At 36.1% G+C, this 25,563-nt stretch overlaps 1 long non-coding RNA gene across 1 annotated transcript in view; it reads right to left on the reverse strand.

Annotated features, from left to right (window-relative positions):
• Nucleotides 1–10,228: 10,228 nt before the first annotated feature.
• Nucleotides 10,229–25,563, reverse strand: part of LOC148658504 (uncharacterized) — a 340,797-nt gene continuing 325,462 nt past the window's right edge. Inside the window, exon 2 of the long non-coding RNA XR_015940092.1 lies at nt 10,229–10,310. This is a non-coding gene — a long non-coding RNA (uncharacterized LOC148658504). The remainder of the gene's footprint in view (nt 10,311–25,563) is intronic.

Raw genomic sequence — 25,563 nt, forward strand, 5'->3', positions numbered from 1 at the left:
AAACAGAAATGTTTGACTTAGTACATATTTGTAGTTTTAAAGTTTTATGGGTAGCGATAAAAAAATGTAAATCAACCTTTTCTATCACTTACTGCATGTAATCATTTTTAAAATAATAATTGTTTCTTTTGTGTTCTGTCATGAAACAATGATCTGACCAGGTTCAACAGATTACATGCCAAAGGTTTAAACTGCATCACATATCAGCTCTGAAAAGACACATTATTGCTCTTATACTTACAAATGTTCATGTGGAATTTCTATACACTTTGCTTTTACTAATTTTTTTTTAGCCAGTCCACAATGTGCTTTACTGCATTGTTGCATAATTTAGTGAAATGCCATGCTTGTATAGAATCTAGGTCTCTGTATATATAACATTACCCCACTCTTCAAATCTAGTTAAAATAATCTAGTTAAAACACATATAGAAAAAAAATTCTTAGGTTTTAATTTGTTATACAGTGTTGTGCCACTTCTAAGGACTGTTTAAGTTTGGACATACTATATTTTTATACCAGATGGAGGAACATACTACGAGAGATATTTACAAACCAAAGCTTATGATTTATATGATGCTTATAGTATTTCCAGGAATATTATGGGATAAAGGGTTAAAATCGGGACCACTAATGTTAACATAAAGGAGAATGGAATGGTAGAGGAACTGCTTTACATAAATTAGCATGAAAATCAAGGACGCAGAAAGGCATCAGAGTAACTCATTAACATTCAGCATTCCCCTTTGGCCTAATTAGCACAGACACTGATTGAAATGTTTTGGCAAGAAATTAGCCTACATTAGAACAGGTCCATGTTCACTGGAGTGGAATGAAAAGGCAGGAGGGTGGGGGCAGTTAATTGAGATGTTGAATTAATTACTTACTGAATGGTAACAAACATTTGCAAGTGGGAACTGAATAACAAAGAGATAGGTGATGGTAGAAATAGTTTTAACTTTCATTCAAATAATGTGTAAGCAAGAGTGTTCAAATAGTGTAATAAATATTCACATCCAAGTGGTTACACCATTATATTGATTAATTAAATTAATATCTTTTGTATCTTCTGAAACTCCCTTTTGGTTTGAAATAGAAGTTACTAAATGTAATTATTCATTTTTTAACAATTTGGATTTGCTTTTTGCAAATTCTGGGTACTGTATGCTCCTTCCGCAGTCCAAAGCATTATTTTGGAAATATTGATTAATCAAAGTTGCACAATCAAAATCTTTTACATTTTACTTATTATAGTTTTAACATCCATTTTCATGTACAAATATGATTTTATGTATATTTCTTAACATCTATTTTTTAAAGATTAAATATTAATTCAAATTAATATTTTTCTTGTTTATTTCTTTAAAATACTTAAAACCCACAATCATAACTGCTAAACAATTTTGATTTGCTAAGTAATATTAATTTACCACCCCTTGTATACTTAAAATGGGATAGGGCCTTCTGTTCTTAGTTTGATTAAACTCAAATGTGCAATGTCACAGTATATTTGACAAACAAAACACAAGTAATTGGTTTAGACATACTCATTAAGTTCAATGGAGATAAACAGCAAAACTGTGCTTCAAGCTGAACAAAGAGCAAATAACCTTGATTCACTATAGGGGCTTCAATGTAGAGTTACTTGAAATCACAGTTGTTTAGAATGCAGAAACAAACATTTCCTGATCTCCTGGTAAGTGTCATAGCGTTCTAAACTACAGCATCTTCCATAGAAATTAAATACATAAGAACCTTTTTTAAAGGGAGTATCTTACTGTAAATTGATAAGACTACTGAGAGTGAAAGTATTATGGTTTGAAATATAAGAACCTAGAAAACAGATAGAACATATCACTGGTATACTGCATTTGCAGCCTGATACTAGATCTCCTGTTACTGGCCCCCACTTTTTTGCTGTTTTACTATTCTCCACAGATATTTTCTGCTTCATTTTTTCCCAAGAAGGTCTAAATGGTGAGAGACCATAACCAGCTGAACTTTTCTCCTATTTCCTCCCCATTTTGGGAGAAACTGAAAGAGTCTGATACTTCAAAATTGGCAAAAATGGCAGCTCTGCTGCTGCCATCTGTGGATCAGCAAATACAGAGGGTAAAAATGGTAATGTCAATGGTGACCTCCCTTCTGTGGAAATGAGGATAACTTAAATTCTTAGATGGCAAGTATTCAGCAAGTAGTTTGTAAATCGGGCTGTGTCTCTGTGTCTCAAAGTAAATGAATATATAATATATATATATAATATATATATAATAAATTATTCTTTAGTAGCTCCAAATTCAGAGAAGATATGGATACTCTTCTGGAGGAAAGAACAAGTTATAGGTGCTTATTTCCAAGTTTCTCTGGCATACAGAAGAAAGGAAAAGTTCAGTCTGTTGGGGGATTGTTGTTGCATTTTTACGTGGATTACAGTCTAGTGACAGAGATGGGCTTTCCAGAAATGAGGATATTGTTGAGGCAGGGCAGTCCTTTCTCACATACCCTGCTGTGCTTAGGGTCCTTCATGCAGGCAGAAAATGCTTTTAACATTGGCAGGAGACAGATGAGATTGCTAATTTGGAAGGGATTGCTCCCACTGACTTGAATGAAGTAAAGAAATATATTTTTTTTTTTCATGAGGCTCACATATATGTCAATAATTGACATTTGGTTGTGTGGGGGATGTCAGCTTAAATATTCATTGGTTGCAGCAATTATTGAGAACTGAAATTCTATTGAATTTAATGTATATCGACTTTTTTCACTGGCACCTACCCCATACCTTGTTACCGTTAAGTAGTAATTTATATATTTTTTATTTTATTTTTCTAATTGTTGTCAATTAAGTAGTTTATATGAGAAATTCAGAAGGAAGTCTAGATCCTAACTCACACAATTCTGCACACCTGTGCATTTAAGTCTCACATCTGGGACTTCCCATAGTGCATCTCACTCATACTTCTCCCTTCTCCCACCTTCCATCTACACCACAGCAACTGCTTGGCTCAATCCACAAATCACTCACAGGGGAGGCCTGGGCTGACTTGTCCTTCTGGTTAAGCTGACAATCCTTCAGTCAAGTGAGTTCTGCCAAATACACGTTGAATATTTTGTCTCTCACTCACATGTATTAGCACCTAGCTGAAGAATTTACTTGTACTGTATATATGCAATGTATTTGTTATTTTTCTTATGGAGATGGGGCAATTATTCATACTTGTTAACTGGATTCTGTGTTTGGGAGTCAATTCGGACTAGAGTGGGGATCATCCGATCTCGTTTTGGAGATACTCCAAAGTCTGCTTGATTTGCTGTAATTACTATATGTAGTTTGGAAAATTAATTTGATCATGGAAAATGTGCAAGGTTTCTACAGTCTCTTCAGTTGCCTAGTCTTTCTTCTGTAGAGTCAGATGCCTTTGTCCCCATCTGAACTACAAGATGCATTGCAGGACATGTCAAATTGATGATATCCCTGTTGGATTGAATCTGATCTTTTGGTCTCAATTAGAGCTCACTCATCTTTTACTTGACATAATATTGTGACACCATATACAGATGCAGCCATTCAAAACAAGTGGGGTATGCTGTGGTAGAACGCGGTGGGCGTGTTGCAGTAAACCACGCTGTACCGTATGCAAATTAGATTATGTTAATAGTATCTGGAATCACCTTGTAAAACTGGCAGGTGGAGCTCATAAAGCTTAACCTCTCCTGTACAGCATTTGAGCTGTCACCAGAAAACATCCAGTTTCGAATCCCGATCACTGCTGAGGGACAATCTTTATTCAATTAGGATTAAAGTTGTATACTCTTTAGACTTTTAAATTTAAACTGTGTATTACAGCATGTTAATCCTTATACATTAAAAAGCTGGTATATTTTATGAAAGCAAGATTGCTCAGTTGGACAAAAGTACACAGCCTACCACCTTTATCATAAATATTTTAATTATGCAGAAATATTTTATGCATCAAAGTCTTAACCAAAGATATTACTAATAGTATTAATAATGAATGACCTTGGACAGGCTGTAAACTCAAAGTATTACCCTGGTCCACATTCTTTGTAACCATCTTTGTAAATGAAAATACTTTATTTTTTCATTGACAAAAAGTAACAACACAGCATTTCGTTGATCCGATCACGCATTCGTTTCCAATCATAAAACGTATGCCTTTCACATACTCATAAAAGATATTAATTTAGGAACATAAACATATTACTTAATGTAAACTACTGTATATGGCTGGTCTTGGTAGTTTAAAGAAAAAATACACACCAGTATTCCATTTCTCCCTAAACATTTTAAGCATCTTATACATGTGGTTATTTCGGAAACATTTTTACGTGATCTTTCTGACCATTTATTACTGTACCTTTATATACTTTGTGAAAATTGATCATTTTAACCTTCTCTGCAAATACGCTCTTTATCGGATTAAACAAAAGCATATTTTTAGAATTGGATAAATAGGGAATATCATATGGATTTGCGTATTTAAATAAATTAATAACTTTGAATGGCTGCATCTGTAGGTCGGCAATCACTTAAGGGTATGATCCAGGCGGGTCCACGTTGACTGACATGCTTGTTGGGGAACTTTTTCACTATGTTTTCCCCTTGTCCTGCAAGAGTAGTGTATAACAGTGCCCCCTCACTGGGGGTACCTAGGGCATGAAGCATAATTTTTCTATTATTCCCTTACTCCCTTCTAACCTAATTTTCATACTATGCCCTTTGTTTGTGATATCCCAGTTGTTATCACATAATTTCTCATTCACATACAGTATACAGTATGTCTTTGTCCTTCCACGACCTCCTCCAAGGTCAGCTTAAGGTTCACATTGCTAATCACTCACAGTAATCTGAGCTCAGCAAACCTCACACCTCTGGTTCGTTACACTCACATGCCAGTCCCTTTTTTACACAAAATCATAATTTTAGACACCATTTGGTTAACACGGATTGTTTTTTTTTCATCTAATCAAACACTTCTAGCATCCTTTCCTGATGGTAATAGATGTGATTTATGTGCTCAGTGTAAAACCACAGTGAAATGTGATAACTTTACACATCCTCATACAGGTAAAAAAATCATGTAAATGTTTATCGTACATACTAAACAGGGTTCTGTTTATATAATTATATGTCCATAAGGAAAGACATAATATATTAGTAAAATTAAAAGGTCAACTTCTCTGTGCTACAGTATATAGTTTCTATCTAACAGTCTCTCATTCTGTTGAAGTGAATTATGCAATTTCCTCTCCAAGATGTGTTGGTATTCTGAAACTCCACTTATCTAGAGGAGGACATGATATTTCTGTTCTTTTAAAGAGAAACCACTTTGGATTTTCCATTTGACTATGCAGATACCGAGTGGTATCATTTTAATAAATTTTCCTTCCTGTTGATTGTTAACAACAATGCTTATGTACTTATAGACATACTTACTCAACTTTTGAGTTTATATAAAACATTATAAAGCAAACAAAGGTTGTACACAGTTTAAAACAGACTAATAGAATTTGGTAATGATTGTTTTTAGTCATTAATGGTTGTTGTATCTGTTAAGGTTTGAGAACATCTTAGCTGATTTGTATAGATGTTAAAACTAATGTTTTATGTGTATTTTGTAATTGTTTAAATTTATATCATTTTAATGTCTGTATTCTCAAATGGTTAGCTTCTAGCTTATTATCATTAGCTAATATCAACTAATAATAAAACATTAATCAAAGATCTTGGTTGAGTGAAGTTTGTAATTTCTGACAAAAGCTTTAGTGAAAGCAAAGTTTAAGAAATTATTAAACTTACCTTTATTGAACTTAATTATTATATTTAAGAAATTAAGAAGTAAGGAGTGTGTTTGTTGATTGTGTATTTTTTTCTAATAATGTATTTACCCAATTTAAGAAAGTATTGAAATATTATCACTTATTTGCTTACAAGATGATACACCTCCTTACAATCTTAACATAAAAATCAATTTGACAGCAATTTAGTTTATTTACAGCCTTAACTGAAACTCCTAAGATGAAATCTTAAAGAGATTAAATAAATTACTGTTTATCTCCTGTTCAAGCCAAATCTGCAGACTTTATAAATGGCCTCAGTAAATAGCATCTTCTAATTTGTCTCCACCTTATAGCATGTCTGGAAAACAGGAAATGTTTTTCTGAACAGATTTCCTTTTCCTTTTTGCTGAAAAAAGCTGACAGTCCTTAATTTCTTTAATGATGGCTGTGTGCATTTGGTGTGTGGCCATTAATTGGTCAACTTTGTTTATCTTAGGAATTTAGTTAAAATGAGAACTGTTTGAATAAAACATTTAAAATAAAATTTGAAAAGTGAACTAATTTAGTTTAGTGCAGTTGATATCAGCCTATAGTCTATCCATGACAAATTAACAGTAACTGTGATATCCTGGATATGCAACCCTGGTCAGTATTCTCCCACTTTCTCCTTAGAACAGTACACTCTTCTTTCAACACTCAGATCCCATAGCTCTGTTTTATGACCCTCCTGGACTATTAATAGATTATTAACTACACAAGTATTTATGTTAACTACACAAAAAAGTGTTTATTATTTCTGATGTCTATTAATCAGTTGTTTTGAGAAGAAAATTTTACATAAGAACATATGAAAGACTGTATATGAGAGGAGACTACTGGGCTCATCCTGCAATCAGTAGTTTTGTAGTTAAGTAAATGTAAAATTTTATCTAGCTTTATTTTAAAAGTTAAACTTAAAATACCTTCACACTTTGCTTTTCACTGTAGACGCAAAGGAGAAAGATTAAAACACAAAAAATGAAGAAAAAAAAACACCCGCACACCAAAAAATGCAAAACTCACAATTTAATAGGAGATACCAAGAAATGCTGACATTTAGGTATAAAAAGGGTTTCAGCTATTTAATATTACTGGTTATTATGGTCATAATTAGCTAATCAGTGTTTGAGAATATAACATGATCACACTTCCAGCTAATCAAGCCACACATCATATAGTCCAATAAACTACAAATGTAAAATAAACAAAGTATATTTTACGGTATAAAAAATCAAATTTGCATGTATAGTCAGAATAATGAATAGTATAAAAATATGCAAAACATTGAATTTAAAGTATAGTCCATAAATCACATTCTTCTTTTAAAATCTGAGGTTTCAGAGCTTGAAGATAACGTTTGCAAGTTTATCTGTAATGGAGGATCATCATTACTAATCAAAAAGGGATCATGTCCCATAAATTGTAGAAATAGTGTGATGTTCATTACTGAAATTAACAGAATTTGGATAGTCTCTATCGTTTCTATAAATCAGACTTGTGTTCACTAATCATTTTTCACTAGTTTTTCACTAGTCGAATAATAACAAAAAAAATTCCCGTCAGTTGTTCTTCTTCACTAGTTTTCACTTTTATTACTGTACATTAAGTACAATACCCACAACTGTAATTCCCATTTGGTATGGGATTTAATGTTCATTGTTTACTATTACGACTGCATGGTCGACTGATCACAAAAATTACGACAATATCTAAAAACCATAAGAGGTGGGTCCTTAAAATGTGTTACCAAGGCAGGTTCAGACAATCCAATAATCCAATAATAAGTTTTGGTCATTTTGTTTTTAAAATATAATTTTGATGTATTTGATTGTAACAGACACAGGCCAATTGGGTGAGCTCATTGCAGGTCTGTCTGTACATGACCTATAAAACACTCCCACAGCTCATCCCACAGAGTTAATTTATTTTTCCTTTTTCAGTCACACCATCACTTTCATCACTTCTTCACAACACCTTTACAGTTTACAATATTCACTAGTTTTCCAACATACTAAATCACAACACTATCACCACACACCAACACACAACCACAGCTGGTGACATTTCTCTTTCACATCCAACCAGCCTGTGTCTCAGACATGCTGTACTGTCATACAGCCAGGAACAGACATGCAATACCTGCTACTCTTATGGTACAGAGTTGGAGGTCCTTTCAGTCACATTTCCTGCTCTCTGATCCAACAGCCACAGGTTCCTCAGTCTGGGTGGATTGTCCTTATAGCTGAATCACCACCTTGTTCACACCCCATACTTTTTCACAAAGTCTGGCTTGTTGTTATCCCTGCTAGGTCACATTTCTGTTCTGGGTGTGTAGCCAAGCCAAACAATACTCACTGCTAGAGAGCCACCAACAGGAACAGGACATGTGCCCTCTATCATACTTCAAGTAAGAGGAGGGGTCCTAATACAGTCTGTAGCGGTGAGGCTTATTAATAAGGCAGAATTAAGTGTTCTGAGCCTTCCCAAATTAGGCCTCATTTCTCTGTTCATCTCTGTGGTGCAGCCACAGAGAAACTATTCATGCAGGCTGATTTAAGGTTCCTTTGATAAAAGACAGCTCCCAAAGGGGGATGCACTTAGCTAAGCCTGGCTATCATGATCAATGGTCATCCATTGGCGCCTATCTGTCTAGGGAGTGCCAGATGGACATCTGGACTACATTCCTAAGTGTCAGGAGTAAGTGACTCATATCTCACCTTGATCAACCAATCAGGGACTGGTAGGGCCGAGTAACCCACGTGGGACTCTGATGCCCATGGAACTTTCAGCCAATCAACGAGCTGAAGTTCCTCCAGGTAAAAACAGGCAACACAGAGAGCCTGAGAGATTCAGTAAGATTCAGTAAGATTCTGGAGAGGATTCTGTGGACAATTCAAAAGGGAATTCAAAGGAGAATTCCAGGGCAGGACGGCCCAGGACCAGAAGGCTCCCAAGGGCAGGACATTCTCGCAGCGCGCCTCCTGACCATCCTGAGACTCAGCCCGGACAACCACGGAACAGCCAGTGTGTCCGAGTGCCAGAACTTTCCTTTGTTCTAAGAGTCTAGAGTGGAGGTTGCCAGAGAGTAACCAGCAGCAGGCCTCGTGAACAGGTCGGAACTGTGGACAGCTGAATAACTATTCAGAACTAGCTCTTCATCAGGAACGAACCGGTCCTCTTCCTGACTTGCTGGGACCCACAGTCATCTTTTCTCCTGTGCACAAACTTTGCTAGTTAAAGCCAACACTAACTAGCCAGTCAGTGAACATCTGCAGTGCACCGTCGCAAGCCGCACAGCACAGCCTGGCTCCGAGCCAGAGAGCGCGGATTGGACAGCAACAGCCTGCAACTGTTTCTTTGTGCCTGCAGGAGATCTGAATCCCCAGAGATTGGATGAGTATTCAACTTCAATGCATTACAGCTCGAGAATTCAATTGTTATCCCAACCAGTTGATATCAATTTAATTCCTAAGAGTTATGTACTTGTTTTGAGTATCTAATGTAGAAGTTATAACCAAGTTCATTTACGAAACGGTCTTAATGAATGATATACTGAACGTATGTCCTCTTGATATGTGTAACTCTTTGTAACTGATTGAATATATACCTTTTGTATTCTGCTAACCCTCTCGATAAGATCTGTTAGGTTTATATGCATATTTTATGTATTAATAAATGTATCCTCGTGTATTAGCACCTGTGTGTGTGCGTTGTTTGAGTTATGTCGCATGGTTGGACTCTAAAGCCATCAAAAGAATCAACTTTGTGATTTACTGCTACAATTAATAATTGTCTCAGTAAATGCCCAAACCCTACAGAACTGGTGCCTTCAGAGAGCCACTACATTTACATTTTGGCTATGGCAACGTTACAAGTCCAAAGGCCCTATTCCATCACAACACCTCCAAAACACTCTGCTTTTCTAATATTCTCAGGTATACCAACCGTCTGGGTTCCTAAATCCCATATATTGTTTGTTCTTCCTGCTAGCTGTTCATTCTTATACATGTTTCACAGGTTTCTGCAGCCCATATCTGATCCACTTCCCAACTACCCATCCCTGCAATATCGCAGACAACATATGATAGCAACATATGATAGCAGACAACAAGCATCTGCTGTATAAAAATCTGCTGTCACTCGTCTGGTGTACTGTGCGGGACTCTGTATGGACTTACAGCTCTATAATTTCTATCTCCACTGCATTCACAGATTGACATCATCACAGATGCACACAGCCACAAACAAAAATGATTCCCTGCACCTCAGTGGCTTCAAAGTTCTTTACAATAGCTGCTCCACCTCTGACACGTTGCATGTTTACATTTTTGCAAAAAGGAATGGAAAGAAATTTGGTCTCATGGCCTTTAAAGGAAGTATGGTCAAGATTATTAAGAAGTGGAAGGTTTATGGCACCACCAAGACCATCAGGCCACCCCTCCAAACTAAACTGAACAAGTAAGAAGTAAACTGATCATAGAGGCTACCAAGAGGCAAATGGCAGATTTAGGCTTTTAAGACCAAGACTTGTCAGTGTGTGTGAAAATAATATTCCACACACTTGTATGACACAAGGAAGGAATTACTAAGAAAAACTGCAACAAAGCATTTAAGTGATACTGCTAACATGTGGCAAAAAGGATTGTACCCTGACAGCACATCAACCAATTAATACCATCCCTACTGTGAAGCATTGTGGTGGCAGCACTATGTCATGTGGATTTTTCTCATGCAGGAATTGGGGCATTTGTCAAGATAGAAGATGTAATGTACAGGTACAGAATGTCCTATAGGAAAACCTACTGCCTTCTGAACAACAACTGGAACTGGGACCAAAGTTCACCTTTGAATATGAAAATAGCCAGAGCACACAGCAAAAAATCTACACTGCAGTGGCTAAGGAATAAAAAGGTAAAAGTCCTAGAGTGGCCCAATAAGAGTCTCACTCTAAATCCAATTTATGGCATGTCTCAAAGATTGCTATCCATTACCCCCCCCCCCCACTCACCACCACCAAAGAACTTGATGGAACTCTAATAATTTGTAAATTAGAGTGCTTACATATGCCAACCTATCCCAAAAGACACATTCCGTAGCTGTAATTGCAGAACAAGGTGCTTCCACCAAGTATTAACTCAGGGGTGTGGAGACTCATCAATTAGGATTTTTCAAACATACAAACATTTTTAACAGTGTGTAAATCGAAAGAAAAATATCCCCATTTTCATGGTAAAATAGTCATAGACTTTCTATAGACACTGTATACTGTATACAGGACAAGCAAAAGCTTGGCCATTTATGTAAAAGGTAAATTGCTGTCACCCCTGATCGACTCCATAAGCACACATTGCTGAAATAAAACATAGTTGAAAACATCTAGTGAACTAGATGAAATATTTGACAAAATGTACCATTATTGGGGATTCTGAAATTTAAAGAGTATTAAATGACAGTTGAGACCACTAAGCAAAAATTAAGAGATTATCACCAGATGAAAGAATACTTTGTTCAATTTTATGTTTTTCCAGTAATTACCATATTGTGTAGAGATAAAGAATAACATGACCAAATTATAATTTACATTGGTCAAGGGAAATTCCAGAGCAAAGTATATGTTGAAAGTATATCTGTATGTACATCTGTATAGAAAGATTTATGTTTCTCGTTATTTCCATTAAACAATGAAGAGTTTGAAGTTTTGCAAAAATGCACCAAAGGATTTCTCACGGTACAATATGCAGGATTAGATATCCGATCTTTTCTTCTACAAAAAATGTATAGATTACTGAGTGCAATTTAGTCCAGTACAGAGAAGGAGGAAGGGGGAAGCATCCAGTTGAAAAACCATTGTTAAGAAAAATGCACCTAGAATATTAAAAAAAGCAGAAGACATACATCAGTTCAGTTTATACCCCAAAGTGTGCTAAAACTGTGCAACAAAACGTACAGGAGATATATAGACCAGGAGACCAGTATGACAACCCAATTCTAAAGCTCCTGCTACCAAATTTTCTTTCTTTTCATTTTCCTGTTGCTCACCTAAGTGAGTTTTTAACTGGGTCATCTTTCTGGAGAATCTTTTGTTGAGGAACAGATGAAACTGAATTTGTTTATTGCTTCCTCTCCAAGCAAGAAGAGACTGAAAAGCAGGTGAACTCTCAAACTGTTCCAATTAATGCTAAGAAAACTACTATTCAGCAACTCATTTTTAAATTGGATTAAGTTAGAACTGGACTATAATCTACTAAACCAGAAAGTCTGTAACAGAAAGTAACCAAACTATATTATATATTAAGTTGAAAAAATATACTATCTGTGGGATTGCCAGACAGATCAAAACATAACAGCCTGAGTGTTCCAGGCCAGGGAACCACATGAGAATTTCTTTATTGAAGAATACAGTGAGTGTTTTTATTGAGAGGGTGTACTCTTTCAGGGGCAGTGACAAGCCCATGTTTTTATTTTCCAATGTATCCAGTACACAATACTGACAGCTATTTTTGAAGGAAAGCAAGCTTAATCTGTGTGTGAATCCCACTAGTATTGTAATTCTATAGTTCTACAAGATTACAATTACATAAATGTTGTGTTACTAAATTTACTGAACTGGAACTTATGTCAGCTTTTGTAGAGCATGCTCAATAACTCATTTTTTTCTCATGTCAATGCACTGGAAATTAACTTTAGCAGAAGATTGCTTTAATATCAAACTGTTTAGAGTAACTGTGTGATGTTAAATCAATCTTCTACTAAAGTTAAGGTGTAATTCTAGGCAAATTAATTATTATGACAACGGGTGACCCTGTACATGGATCAGTACATGGAGAATATACAAACTCCTGTAAAAACTCTGCATTTCTTCTTTTAAAATCACATTGTACAATTAATTAAATGAACAAAATAAATACTTAAATCTTTAATTTCTCCAGATTTTTTGTTTTGCAGGAGCAGCTGTGCCGAAGGCATTTAAACTCTGTAAATTAAAGGTAGCAGTTCAGTACATGTCAAAGTGTAAATCTATATTAATGGCATCTCTCTTGAATTTTATGTGATGTTTAGTCCCAGTTAGGCCTTCTTTTGTTTGACATGTGTAAGGCCAATTAAGAATAAAAATATAGAAATAAAATAAAAAAGACACACCCTTTGAGTGATGTCTTATCTTATCAGCCCGTCTCACTAACTTGCTCAGATGGAGAGCTGTAAGCTAAGGTGGCCTCATGCCAGCTGGAAGTATAAACTAGAATAAACTAGTTCACTATGATTAGACTTTCTTAAAAGAATCTGGCCTCCAATGTGTTTGTGTTCCACCATCTTCTATTATACAGACAACTGTGTCAGTCTTCAATTATACCTGTACATACATTTGATCATCCTGAGTATGATTACCTGGTTGATTCTGGCTTATTCAGTTCCCTCCAAATGTATTAAGACAGCAAAGTAAAAAATATTATATTTTATATATATAACAATCAATAATTATTTATTATTTTTTTTATTTTGGAGTAATTTCATGCATACATTTGATAATGTTAGAACAAAACCTACTTTGTGAATGTTACATAACGCACTATCCCTTTAAGAAGGCATAGACCTTTCTGGAACACTTAACCATTCACTTTTTCCATCTCATCACCAGACCCCTGGCACTTCAGTATTTCAGGAAGCTCTCTTCATTCTTTTGCTGCTCAGTATTCTGGTAGTTTTTCTCCTGGTACTTGGTGCTACTTTTTAATGTTTTTGATTCTGGTTTTTGACTGCTTTTCTACCTGACCTCATTTTTGGATTTCACTTCTGGCTGTTGTCTTTGGTATTGCTTCTTTCGGGTTTCAGTCTTTCTGGATTTTCAGAGTTTTGGTTTACGACTTTGGCTTAGTGATTTCGGTTATGGCACACAAGTGGATTATTTGGCTTTTGGAACTTTTGGCTTGGACTTTGGATTTCTATTCTCGGACTTGGCTTACTTCTCTGCATAAGATCCTACCTAAATTCCCTGGCTATTGTAACAGTATTTCATTAAACACAAACTTCATTAATAAAACTCATAACTCAAAACTCTTGTATACCACTTTATGCAGATTATTGTTATATGCAGATAATATTTTTCCTTCTCCACCTCTGCTATGCTATGCATTTCTGATTACTATATTTTATCTTGGTATAAACTTAATTGATCAAGGTCAACATTCTACATCTCAGTGGGGAAAGCCTGCCTACCTTTATAGATACCACCAAATATTTTACATACACTTAGTGTTGAGATTTTACTCTTCTTTACTCTGTATCACTGTAAACAATATTAATTAAATTTCTAAACAGGTAAATGTTATTTTGAAAAGATTACTTAATTTGCTTACCCCATATGTCTTCAACCTCATATATCCATGATTACAAATGAATGTTCTTTTTCATTTAGTTGTAGAACAGTATTTAGTTCTATAATTTCCATATCTTCACTTAAGCTATTTGGATAAATGTATTTAAAATTTAGATGAAAAGAAAAAAAGGTGCCTATTAAAATGCAATATTGCATCTACAATGTTGGAACCTGTCACTACCATATTTTGGCATTTAGGATAGCAAAATGTGGTCTTGACATATACAGATGGAGCCATTCATAATGCAAACTCAACACAGAATACTGCAATATCAGTCGGGGCACCAAACTCAACATTTCACTGGCTGAAGAAGATCGATAGTTGGCATTTGTGGTGTGTTAGATGTTAGTAAAACAATTGCTTCATTTACAGCAACCTGTTTCACTACTGTACTTCTTTGAAACCACTTAATAGGGAATATTAATTTGGAATCCTCGAACTAAAGGGAAATTTAGTTTTTAAAATTTAGTTTAAATAAAAAAACTAAAGTATAGTAATGTCTATGATGTCATATTAATTTATGATTAATAAATAAAGAAAAATATTCAACATATATAGCTGGTAGTGGCAAAAACAAAACAACAAACATAAAAATAAGATACACAACAGTTTTCCACCTTTTTCATAAACATTTTCACCATCAATTTTTCAAGTCTTTAACTCTCACTTGTCACTTGCTTTGATTATTTTGGGAGCTCTTTTAATTGCATCTGTTGTAATCGAAAATGAAAAGTGAATCAGACTGATGCATTGGCAGACTTCTCATCTTTCATGCGAAAGGTTCCAGGTTGGATCCCAGCCAAAACGCAAGTTGTACTGTTAACAAATTTTCCCTTGGGTACAAATAACACTTCCTCTAATACTAAAATAATATGTAAACTATACTCACATTTCTGATCATTTTATATATCACAGTACATTAAATATTAAAATAATATTAATAATAAAGTATTAACATAAATTAACTTCCAGAGCAACAATCTCCAGGATACTCAGAAAGATGCCCTTAAACAGAAATTGCAAATGAGATTTTTACATGTACAGTATGCAACAAAAATGTTTTGGTTTAATCTGTTTTTTTTTTTGTTTAAATTTACTTTAAATACAAAGTATATTTAAATACAAAGTATAGAGTGAGAAAGCAAATTGGAGGTGTAAACTATTCAGTCATTACAAAGGGTGCAATGTTGCAAAGATGAGAACATTTGCAAGAGAATGGAAGAGTATGAACTACAGCATGAGTCTTAGTGCCAAAAGGAAAAAATAAAAATAAACTTTTTCTCTTTCTTTTTCTCCTAATTAGGACACAGAAATAATTTTATTAAAATTCACAATTGTAACAAATTCTATCAAGTTTCACTCTCTTGTGTAACAATCATGACATTTCATTTTTTATTAAAATAAGATTTAAAATGAAATTGTAGGGTCATTGATGTATTCAATTTAAAGATGAAATTGTGATGTCATAATTAAAATAATATTTGGATAAGGATTTTAGAAAATGGATGGATTAGTGGATTTATAATTAATACGTTCTATTTTTTTAAGAAGATGTAATTGCTTGCTAATATTAAGAATAAAAAAGGCAACTCTTGTGGTTTTTATTTTACTGTTCAAATGCAAATGTTCTTGCGCTGTTATCCTCTCATCCAGTAATTCAGTGTGAGAGATGTCTAGACTGTGTTACTAAGGATCAAGTTCCTTGTACAGTACGTGGTCAAGTGAAATAAGGCCAAAAAATAATCGGAAACAAATCGGCCTCTATATTTTGGAAACAAAACACAACCTTTAAAGGCACAAACTGGCACAAAAAGAGCTCAAACAAATGTGGTGGGTTTCATTGTTTGTGCTGGTTGTAGCTTCATGTAGCTGATTCTCAAATGATAAAATTTGATCCTGCTTCGTGAAACCTAAAATTCAAACTTTTGTCAACATATTAACTAAATCAGTCCCCTCTTTACACCATCAATATTCAAAACAGAACATCTGCTGGGCACCCGATGATCTCACATGTAAATGTGAAAACAGTAGGGTTGATATCTGCTGTTATTGTAACTGTTAATGCAAGGGCAAATATAATTGCGATTCTACTGTTTATCACCTAATTTTGAGAGTCATGCACTGTAGTACCATTGATGTAGTTGTTGGGAGTCTACACTATTACTCACTGGTGCAGTCTTAGGGTTTTTAAATGAAAATGAATATGCATGTGCTCTGTTGATGTTTAATAATAGATCAAATATACATTTTATTTATTCATGGCATAATTTTCCTACATATTCTTAAGCTATATTGTTTGACTATATTCTGCAATGAGGAAAACAAATCAAATGCAGGACATGTTTCTCCCAATCAGGATCTTTTATCTCCTAAACTTCCTAAACTCCTACATTATATAGGACTTTTGATACTATTCTTGTATAGGGCAAGATTAATCACATACAGTGTTTGTAAGTAGCATAAACCTTTGTTGCTGTTGCAAGAGGCTACTTTCCAATTTCACATACAAACACAATTGCTAATATTCCTAACAATTATAATATTGACATTTTCAATAAAATAATGTTTCAAGTACTTAGTTTAGTATAGTGTGATCCACCTGCTTTCACCCATATTCGTTACTTTGAAATGAAAAAAGGTTCAACTTGCAGATTGACTGGAATCGAATCCTGATTTTCCAAATGGCAAGCACAAATTCTACCACTAATTCTACCATTGCCTGGATCAACTATATAAAAACTCCAAGCACCGCTTTCTACATTATACTGCAAACAAAGAACATCATACAGTACAAAATGTACATAAACAGCAAATAATTGAAATTGCCAATATTATAATTGTTTACAGAAGAAGACAAACCAAAGGGATGTGATTTTGAAATGAAAACATTAAAATGTCAAAAACATTTTATCATAATAATTGTGGCATTGTTGTGGTGAAAGGTAAAGTAAAATAATTTATATAGTGCAGACTTGTACAGTATCAGCTCCAACACAACTTATAGTATGCATCTGTATACAGGAATAAGTCATTCAAGTAATTCACAACTAACTTCTTGTTTTCAAAATGCTTATTTATATTATATATGATATGTTTTTAAAGAAACTACATATAATATGCTATTAGAAGTAAAAATCTAAAATAAAATTATGCATTCTTTTCACTATTTATACACAGTAATAATTCTGTATACTCTATATGATTTAAAAAACTGAACAAATCTGTTAGTGTTACAGTACAGTATGATTAGTGCAGGACGGAACTAATGCATTAATATACATTTAATTTTTAGGAATAAAATAAGATTTACTGTACATTATGTTAGACACATGCAACTTTAAGCATTTACTGCACCACCTGGCGGTTTTACAAAGTAGTTCATTCTTGCATCAGATTTTTTTTAAAAATAAAAAACTGGTGGATGTAGATGTAACCTGACCTGTACTTTGATGTACGGAGCATTATGCCTTGAATATTCTGAATGGGTGCATTTGTAGGTTTCAACATCTACAGTAATTACACTGATAAAATCTATATCCAAGCCACATCAGGCCATTACACCATAGTTTAACCTGGATTTTTCCAGATAAATAAACCAGGTCCCCCCTCCAAACCTTCACGGGATTAGCCCAGCACTGGTCTCTACTTATACAGATGGTAGGTGGATCACTTTGTATAAAGTACCTTGCTCAACATCAGAGTTTGCAGTAGGGTCTTGATACCACAACCCACAATCAGGGATTTACACTATGAAAATCAATATATAAGAGCACTTCTTACATATTGTAAACTTTTCAGCCCCATAATTACACAATTAATTGTGAATTGGTATTCAGAAGAAAGATTCACACGCAATACTTGTCAATCCCTCTTGTCCTCTTTTCACAATGAAAGCTCTTAACAGCTCTTTTCTCTTTTTTACATTGGTGTGACAATGGAATTTGCCTTCTAAAGTTATATTGAATTAGGATGGCCCTGTGTGCATTAAAATGTCAAAACTTGCAATTACAGTTAATTCTCTTGGGCTCTTCTTTTTTGAATTCTTAAATCTTCATTAATCAATATTTATCCCCTGGGGATTTATTGGGGGAATCCCCTGGGGGTCTAAACTACCTATTTTTACATTTTAAACCAAATAGATTGAGTTTTTTTCTATTCATAGTATGTGTTTTTGTTTCTGAGTTTATATAAGCCATTGGAAATGGTTTTTATCTGGAAAAGTAATTTTCCAGATAAAGTCATTTTAAGGAACAATATCTAGCACAATACAAATTCTGGTAACCTGAATCAAAACCATTTAATGTTCCAGTTACTTTATTTAATCTATTTAACCTCTTAGTGGCAGGGACCCATTTAGCCAATGTCAGCCTGGAATTTCCACCCTTTAAACAATTTGTTATATCTCTGCAGCAGAACATAACAGGAGCCTGGTTCAGGTCTTAAATTGAAGCTAACCCCCTTGGCTTTGAGTGTTAACAGTCAAATTTCCTATATGTCTTAATGTGTCCACTCAGCAGACAAACATGAAAAAACTCCAAACAGCAGGCGGAAATGTTGTTTTGGTCTTCAGAGGTCAGAATTTTCAACTATATGCATGTCAAAGGCCCGGGAATGATTTGAAAACCTTGTTCTAGCTTGGATAAAAATCTGGGACAAATTGATCAATTAGAAAAAATTCAACATAATGTTTTGTGAAGACTGTACCTGGAATCCACTCAAAGCGCTTTACAGGTAATGGGGACTCCCCTCCACCACCACCAATGTGCAGCATCCACCTGGATGATGCGACGACAGCCATAGTGCGCCAGAACGCTCACCACACATCAGCTATCAGTGGGGAGGAGAGCAGAGTAATGAAGCCAATTCATAGATGGGGATTATTAGGAGGCCATCATTGGTAAGAGCCAATGGGAAATTTGGCCAGGACGCCAGGGTAACACCCCTACTCTTTTCGAGAAATGCCCTGGGATTTTTAATGACCACAGAGAGTCAGGACCTCGGTTTTACATCTCATCCGAAGGACGGCGCCTGTTTACAATATAGTGTCTCCGTCACTATACTGGGGTATGTAGAACCCACATGGACCCCAGGGTGAGCGCCCCTGCTGGCCCCACTAACACCTCTTCCAGCAGCAACCTTTTCCCAGGAGGTCTCCCATCCAGGTACTGACCAGGCTCACACCTGCTTAGCTTCAGTGGGTTGCCAGTTGTGAGTTGCAGAGTGATATGGCTGCTGGACACTGCTAGGGAGCCTTTATCTGCTGTTATGCAATGAAAAAAACCCTCAGAGTTGCCATCTGGTGTGAAAAAAGGAGCACTGATAAGAAACTGATAAAAAACTGATTGATTACCCCTTCTGAGTCAATGATTGTCAGCTAAAAGGCAGGCGGAATGCAGCCTGAGGCTTCTAGAGGAAGTCTTACCCCCTAAGGGCTCTGAATGGCTGAAAATACAATGAATGACAGTGCTTTTTACCAATCAGATCACCTTATTTTTGGCGGTCCTGCTTCAAACATTTACTACAAAGACAATAATGTTCAATAGCCTCCAGGTCTGGAGATAGGCTAGTCTAGTCTCCTGTGGATATATATCGTGCTTCAGAATAAGGTTAAAAACATGGGATATATATATTTTTTGCTGGTTTTTGCTTATGCAGTCTTCTTTTGCTGGCTTATTGATTACCTTATCGATGCATATTGGAAGTTTGGAAGTGCATCATCAGATAAAAATTTACTTTGTGATCGATCGTCTTGTTTTTTTTTAAGTTTTTTTTAAAGCTCTGGTTGTCCTTTTTCGATTGATGACATGGTTTTGTGGTTTTGTTGGTAAAAAACTATTAAAAAATACGAAGGAATCAAAGGTAGATATTGATTTACACTGTGGACATTTACAACCACGCTAAGGATAGCACACGTGACTATATGAAAGTTTTTCTACAATTTCTTAAAACGGTTTTGTGAACCCCTAGTTAAACACTTTTCGATTGATAAAAGGTTTTCTGTAAAGGTTTTGTGGTTTTGGTGATGTAAAATAATGAAGTGAGAAGGAACTTTTGAGGCAAGTTTTTCTTAGAAAGTGGCATATACACGAACGTCCAGCATTAAGCTTTCGTTCAGGGCGTACATCTAGGAACATTACTAATTTTCCTATAAAAGATATACTTAACGTATCCTGCACTCCCAGTAAACATCCACATCTCGCGATGACATCATCAACGATGCTACACTCCAGTCCGGTGCAAACCCTGAGCTGCCATTGCAGACGGCCTGCTGAACCTACCCTCGCATCCATAGACCCATGCTCTGGATCTTTTTTTTAAATGCTGCTTATTTTGCATTTGCCACCTGCATTACTAACGTTAGTCCCATTCATTCTCTATGTGTGGGCTGTGCTTTCAGCCACGAGCAGGGAAGAGAAAAGTGCAACAAACATGCAATTTCCCCCAGCTTCCCACAAACCTGTTTAACCGTAAAGCAAAAAAAAGCTTTGAACATCGGAGAGAGAAATAAATAATTATGGCTCTTCAGCACACTTCTGCTCAGCTCACAGCAGGATGAAACCTCTGAGCTACCATCAGTCCAATCCCACTATCATCCATTCTGCAATCTCCCTGCGCTTCTTCATTTAGCAGTCTGTATTTGTTTTCCTTATCATGTCTAAACTCACCCCTCTGAATCTCAAGCCCCCTCTGTTCTTCCTCCATGTCCTTTTGATCTCACTTTTCTCCTGTGCATTTAACTGCATCTTGTGTACCTATCCCAAACGTTCAATTCAACCCCGTGTTCATTCCTCCCGTCTCTGCTGCTACTGAGGTCATCTCCTCAGCCCCGGGTCTGTCTGGCGTCCTACCTCCGGCCCAGTCAGCAGTTGTCCCGTGGCTCGTGTTAACCATCCCCGGCATTCAATTTATCCCCGAGTTCCTGTCTCCACTGCTACTGAGGCCATTTCCTCGCCCCCTGGTCTGTCCGACGTCCTACCTCTGCTTCAGTCAGCAGTTGTCCCATGTCTCGTGTCCCTGTCTCATTCGTGTTTCTGTGCTTCGTGTCCAACTCAGCCCATATGTTTCGTGTCCTCGTCTTTTTGCATCTTAATCCCCGGTGTCCAGTTCAGCCTCAGGTTCATCTCTCTCGTTCTCTGCTGCTACCAAAGCCTGAAATTCGTACAGGTAAGTCCTACTTGTGTCACTGACTCATTTGTGTGTCTATCCCCGTCATCCAATTCGGAAGGGTTAATTCCTCTCATTCTGCACTGTCAACTTCTCAGCTCCCGTTCTGCTCTTACTTCACTTTCCAAGCCACATCTGCTTCTGGGTCAGTCCAGCATCTTCTCAATTACAGTACTACAGGGCCGACCCATGCTCAAATGATTAGCTGCCTGGAGGGGGGCGGGACACAAAGAGGTTTATTTTCTCCCAACGGGAGTTTTTGTTTTCCTCTCCACAGTCCCAACATGGATTTGTTGAGTGGTCATCAGCACTTTCAGTTCCGTTCCAGAGTCCCTTATACTTAACTCTGCCTCGGACACCCAGGGGTTACACATCAACAGGTTTACACGCCTTTCCCATTTACCAAGTTCTCACAAGTCCGGAGCTATTGTGGATGCTTCTTCCAACTCAAGGCTGCCTCCTTGCTGCTCAATGTGTATTTATTTAAATAAGTAACTTGCCTTGGTTATCAGAAGCCTTCCTTCTTTACATACAGTAACCCTAGACACTCCCTCAGTTGCTATCCAACTTCTGTGATGACCCATAGTCATGACACCCCGAATTCTTCTCACCTCCTCCATGCTTTCATAATTCTGCTTTGGTGGTTTGGGCCAACGCTTGGTTCTTTTGGGGGTCCTGGCCTCCTTGTCCTATGGCCATGAGGTCAGCCCTCAGCCAAGTGGGTTAAGCCAAAATTTCACTCCATAATCCTTTCATGATGCTTTAATCTTGGGTGTTGTCATTCCAAGTAAAATGGAATTTAGAAATGTTTGGGAGGATTGACAACAACCAAGTTCAATCAGACTCAGCTGTCAGTAATTAGCAATCATTAACATCCATTCCTCTACCAAAACACTATAAATACCTAGATAAGATAAGATCACTATCTCTCAATTCAATTCAATTCAAGGTGCTTTATTAGCATGACCGATGGGTACAATCAGTGTTGCCAAAGCAAATAAAAATAATAAAATTAACATGGAACAAGACAAAAAATAGAAGTAAAATAAATCTACAGACATGTTACAGACATTTACAACAAAGACATATTATAAAATATTGACATATACTGTAGGCGGCTGGAGCATTATTGGGAGACAGACTCACTGTTCCTCAGGCTGTGACAGGAGATCACATACTGGGCTGCCAGATCAACTGAGTTCACTCTCTCTCTCTCTTGCATGTTTCTTGCATCTAACCTCCACCCCATCTCCACCTCTGCAGCTACCCCTTGGGCAGGAGGTCAGCTCTCAGCCAAGCAGGGTAAGACAAAATTTCACTCCATAATCCTTTCATGATGCTTTAATCTTGGGTGTTGTCATTCCTAGTGAAATACTAATATGGATAGAAGTGTCTGATCAGTGGAGTGTTTATGCAAGAAATTTTAACAAAATGGCAAACAGCAGTTAGGGAGAGGAGACTCTTGCTGCGTATCTCTCAGGAGACCGAAAACTTTAGAGAACAATTGCTGCCTGAGAGCACAATTGCCAGTAGGTTTGACAATTCGAAAAACTGACAGTTTTTTTTGTTATTTCCATATGTTCTAACACCAACCAGGCCTTTAGATTTCAAAATCTAAAGAAATCATTATAGTGTACTTGGAAATTTGGTATCACTCACATTATAAATTGTATTAGGTAGACAACAAATATTATCTGTCAGATTCCAATAAACCCCCTTTGATCATGATGAATTAATTAAGTCTGAAGTCTCTAAGTGCTTTGTAGAATGTGGATTTATTATAGACATCGGGTAATAGCTAACACATAGAGAAAGGTCCTTTTCTTTTTGCAATACTGAGTTCCGTTCAGTTTATTGTCATATGCACAAGTGCAATTAAAATACTTATTTGTACATATGCACCAATAAAAAACATTAAAGAAATCACCAAAAACATAAACACAGAACAGCAGCAGCACAACAATAAGTTAAATAGATAGATAGACAAGACTTTATGGATCCCATAGGGAAATTTATGAAATTTCCTTACAAGTTCAAATAACATACAACTTCCTTACAAGTTCAAATAACATACAACTTAAAAAAAAAAACTCAGTGTGAGTCAGTGGTAAGGGTAGAGTTCAGTAATCTGACAGCTTGTGGGAAGAAACTCTCTCTGAATCTGGTAGTTCATGCCTTTATGCTCCTATAACACTTACCAGAGTAAAGAGGGGAGAAAAGTGAGAAACAAGGATGACTGGTATCCTTAGTGATACTTCCAGCCTTCCTGAGACAGAAAGTTGTAAAAATGACCACAATAGAGAAGCATTGTACTCCAATGATGGACAAAACTCCAATGATGGACTAAACACCAATGATAGTAAAGAAGTAGTAACAAAGCCCCTTTCTATAGCAGTCGGTGTTATCTCAAATCGTAAGGGTCATCGCTGATCCCAAAAAGTCAAGAAAAAACTTTGCACTAATGTTAGCAAACCTATGGAACTTGTTTTTATTTATCATCTGTAGTGCCTCTTTTAAGACCACCAATTGATTTACTTTCTGAGGAAACATCAAGATTTGTCAGTATCATACAGAATATTTGAGCTATGTACTTTTTAATCCAATAAGTAGAATTTAGAAATTATTAGGATCAAGTAAAAAAATGATGTTGCCTCTGAAAGTCTTAATATTTAAATATATTTAAATAAGAAGCTTTCATTGTTGCAGAGAATTAATGCTCAGAGATGGTTCAGCCTTCTACCAAGAAAATAATAATAATAATAACAAGCTACAAAGTAACTCTGCACATGGTCATCGCAAAATATTGAGTTCTCTCTTATATTAAATTCAAATACAAAATTACAGAAAAATAGATTTTTAGTGTGAGCTCAAGGAGTGTTAATTCAGATTCAAGATACAAGGCTGATGTCCTACAAGGCTGACTAGCCCTCCTTATGAAGGCATTTACTGCATCCTATAAAATACTGAGCCTCAGTTAACAGAAATAAATTTGTGTAGTATGGGCTGAAATGAATTGTTTTCTGAGGGAATTATCGATAGAATGTCCACATTAATAAACTGAGAAAAATGAATTCCAATGTGATAATTACATAAAATACTTAGCAGATGGGTTAAACATTTGCCAATTCAATTAGTTTAGATATAAATTCATGCTGAGCAACAGATGCAGCATTTTGTGAGAGGCCCTGCTGTGAATATGATCCATCAAGAGCTGGATTAAAAACTACATTCATATCAGAAGCAATAATAAAACTATTTTAAGAGTTGTCTGATCACAGCTGGCTAGTGAAATAAAGAATTCTGGGTCAAATGCGGTCAAGAAACAAACGACAATGAAAAACCTATAACCCTATAAACTATAAAATTAACCCCATAAACTTTTCAAAATATATATTTCTCTATTTATCATCACACCACATACACAGAATAAAATAATAACAAAATGGCACAATAATGTTATGTAACCAGGTAACCAAATATATGGAGGGCTAGCCTTAGAAGAGGTTCAGCTGTGTGGTGTAGTTGAAACAGAGCAAATCAGTGATATATTTGGCTCTCTTAACTCAGAGATGCATTCAGAGATAAGCAAAATACTTCTCAGTTGCTGAATGATTTCTATGGCTGAAAGCAAAAGGGTGAGCTTTTGTGATTTTTCACATGCTCTGTCTCAAGCTTGGAGTTTTATCTTGAAACAAGCTCCTGGGGTTGTGGCCAAAGAGAGAGAGATGCTTAGAGATCAGTTCATAGAGGGAGTCAAGATCCTGTACTTGGGAGGGAGCTCCGGAAATATGTGAGGGACAAACCAGAATCTACCCTGATAGAAGTGCATGATGAAGCATATATGTGGAGTATGGAGGAGAGGTCGGTGAATGTAAAGGCCTCTAAAACTACGAGCAAAGGGCCTGATAGATTTGTAGAGGGGGCACAATGTACTTTGGTTAACGCTTATGAAACAAAGTCAGTCACGCTGGAGGATGTCCTGAAAATGGTAGCAGAGCAAGGGAAAGCCATTAGAGAGCTATCACAAGCGGTAAAAGATCTTGCCGTCCAAAGGCCTAGCAGGGTTAGAGGTAAACAAAACATTCAGATGAAGTTCACAGATTATGGAAAGCCTATATGTTTTAAATGTCAGATGGAAAGACACTTACAGTAGCACGAAATTGTCCAGTGAGGATGGCTGAAAA

The sequence above is a fragment of the Lepisosteus platostomus genome, chromosome 7, assembly GCF_059453375.1.
Source record: "Lepisosteus platostomus isolate fLepPlt1 chromosome 7, fLepPlt1.hap1, whole genome shotgun sequence".
NCBI lineage: Eukaryota > Metazoa > Chordata > Actinopteri > Semionotiformes > Lepisosteidae > Lepisosteus > Lepisosteus platostomus.